The sequence below is a fragment of the Schistocerca piceifrons genome, unplaced genomic scaffold, assembly GCF_021461385.2.
Source record: "Schistocerca piceifrons isolate TAMUIC-IGC-003096 unplaced genomic scaffold, iqSchPice1.1 HiC_scaffold_1115, whole genome shotgun sequence".
Taxonomy (NCBI): Eukaryota; Metazoa; Arthropoda; class Insecta; order Orthoptera; family Acrididae; genus Schistocerca; species Schistocerca piceifrons.
The window spans coordinates 52501-55366 of NW_025726924.1; the positions used below are offsets into that span (position 1 = coordinate 52501).

General features: G+C 55.3%; 1 non-coding gene across 1 annotated transcript in view; it reads right to left on the bottom strand.

The window, feature by feature from the left end:
• The window catches only part of LOC124727566, a 1909-nt gene extending 1825 nt beyond the window's left edge, over window positions 1–84 (bottom strand). The window contains exon 1 of the ribosomal RNA XR_007007181.1: window positions 1–84. This exon is cut by the window's left edge and continues 1825 nt beyond it. This is a non-coding gene — a ribosomal RNA (small subunit ribosomal RNA).
• Between the last annotated feature and the right edge of the window lie 2782 nt (window positions 85–2866).

The following is a 2866-nucleotide window of genomic DNA, read 5'->3' on the forward strand; positions in this document are numbered from 1 at the left end:
TTCACCTTAATGCGGCTTGTACTGAGACATGCATGGCTTAATCTTTGAGACAAGCATATGACTACTGGCAGGATCAACCAGGGAGCTGCGTCAACTAGAGCTGAGCAGCCGGCCGCCCGGGAGTGTGTCCCGGGGGCCCGCGCGAACACGCAAGCGTCCGCTCAATCATTCTGCAAACAGGAGGAGGCTGAGCTCCCCTGCACAATACACCTCGAAACCCTCTCAGGTCCCGGCGGCGCGCAGCGCCGTCCCAAGTACTTGGTCGGGTTCGAGAGAGGCGCAATCGCCCGGAGTTAGGCGAGTAGACGCTTTCGGTGCGACCACCCGTGCTCCCAACTGAGCTTGCCGCTGCCGACAGAGGCCCGGGAGCGTGCTGTCGTGGCATTGCCGGCGGGAGACAACACGCGCCACCTACGGTGACCGGCAGCTCCAACGCCAGCGCCACAGAAGGACAAAAGCCCCACTTGGGTGCCGAAGCGAACTCTCCCAGCACAGCGCACGCGCCAACACATCCGCACAGCTGCGATACAAACCACCAGCGAGAACCGCTGGGGCGACCGAGCAGCAGACGGCGTCGCGGCGCCGAGCGCCGGGCGGCGGCGCATCCTCAACGCACACAGTCCTCAATCGGACCAGCACACTGAAGATGTCCACCGCGCTTCGCACCGGGCCCGCGAGGACCTACTTTGGCCGCACGGCGCCGCGCGCAGGGTGCGCCGGCGCGCAGCTGCGACGCCTGCCGCGTCCGTCGGCCGGCGCGCCTGCCACTGGCCGCCCCCACCAGCCGGCTGTAGCGCGTGCGCCCACGCACCGCGCGGCCAGCACGCCGGGAGGCGCCCCCTCACCGGCCGGGGACGGTCCCACCCAGCCACCGCCGCGTATCGCTTCACACCCAGATGCCGTTCAGTTTCGTCGGCATGGTGGGTATCGCTGGAACAACCGGTTAGTACCTCAACCTATCGTCGCCATCACCGATTCACCCCTAGCGAGAACAACCGCACCACAACAGGTTACCATTTGTTCATTTGCGTAACTTCACCAGAAAACGCAGGCGTCCATCGCCATTTGCAACTTCAACGATTATTGCATGCCTGTGTCAGGTGTCACGCCACACTACGTCTGCCCACATACACGCAACAAAATGTGCACGCCTAGACAATACGTGGAAGGTGGCCCCCGTACGTATGCGATGTCCATTGCTCGAACGACTGTCAACCGGCCTCTGTAGCATGTCGCAGATATGGAACGCGGTGCACCATGCCATCACGGTGTGTGAGGAGAGACGACTAGGTCCGAATACATCAACAGACAGCTCATGCTGATCGCCATCCACGGCGTCCGTTCCTCCCACACGTCTCTATGGCGTACCACACTGCAATCCAGCTCTCATAGGGAGACGACACGTAGCTGCGTGCACAATATTTGCACTGTATGGTCCGCCGTTTTTGGGCGCAGTCGTTGTGCGGTCACACATGTGCCACGATGTATCATTCAGTACATAAGGACGAATGTGCAGTACAGATTGTGGTTCACGCGTACGACATCAGCGGACAGTTGACACAGGCCGCACCACAACGTAGCCTGAGTACGTCGCATGCGAAGGGCATTGAACATGCAAACTTCTCACCAACCAGCTTGCGAAGGCAGGGGGCAAGGTGGGGACGTGGGGAGGGGCGGCATGTACGTCCTGCTGCCATCCACATTACAGTGTACAGCAGGAGCATGTGGAAAGTGAGCAAGACTTGCAAGGTGTTTAACATGAAGCGATACACAGGGGTGCGGGCAGTGCGAGTAGCGAACTATATTGCGAGGGTTGCGGGTGGGCAACACTACAGTAATTGAACGAGTCGTATAACAATTACAGAGCAGGTTTAGGCGACAACGTGGGTTACGTTAAGGCGACAACATGGGTTAGGTTAAGGCACAACATGGGTTAGGTTAAGGCACAACATGGGTTAGGTTAAGGCACAACATGGGTTAGGTTAAGGCACAACATGGGTTAGGTTAAGGCACAACATGGGTTAGGTTAAGGCACAACATGGGTTAGGTTAAGGCACAACATGGGTTAGGTTAAGGCACAACATGGGTTAGGTTGAGGCACAACATGGGTTAGGTTAAGGCACAACATGGGTTAGGTTGAGGCACAACATGGGTTAGGTTGAGGCACAACATGGGTTAGGTTGAGGCACAACATGGGTTAGGTTAAGGTACAACATGGGTTAGGTTAAGGTACAACATGGGTTAGGTTAAGGTACAACATGGGTTAGGTTAAGGTACAACATGGGTTAGGTTAAGGTACAACATGGGTTAGGTTAAGGTACAACATAGGTTAGGTTAAGGTACAACATAGGTTAGGTTAAGGTACAACATAGGTTAGGTTAAGGTACAACATAGGTTAGGTTAAGGTACAACATAGGTTAGGTTAAGGTACAACATAGGTTAGGTTAAGGTACAACATAGGTTAGGTTAAGGTACAACATAGGTTAGGTTAGGTTAGGTTAGGTTACACGTTGTTGTACGGAAAGGTGTAGGGGGGGGGGGGGGGCGGGGGCGGCAGGTTCGTTGATAGTGATTATAGTAAGTGAATGCTTGTGACATGATCAGATTTGTCACGTCAGGATGCACCTTTGGCTTATTAGAGGCGGCGCTCCAATTCTATGCTTGTGTGAGACCTGTGTCTTTGACTCATGTCATTGTTTGTGCGCTGTGACAGGAGGTACTATTGTGATGTTGGGTGCACCGTTGTATAGGACATGTGTGGGTGTTGGTGCCTGGTCTGCGCAATGGTGGATGTCGAAAGGCTGGGATATTGTATTTTCCGCACGGACCTCCTGGTCTGGTTGTGATAGTGTGGATTGTGTAATGT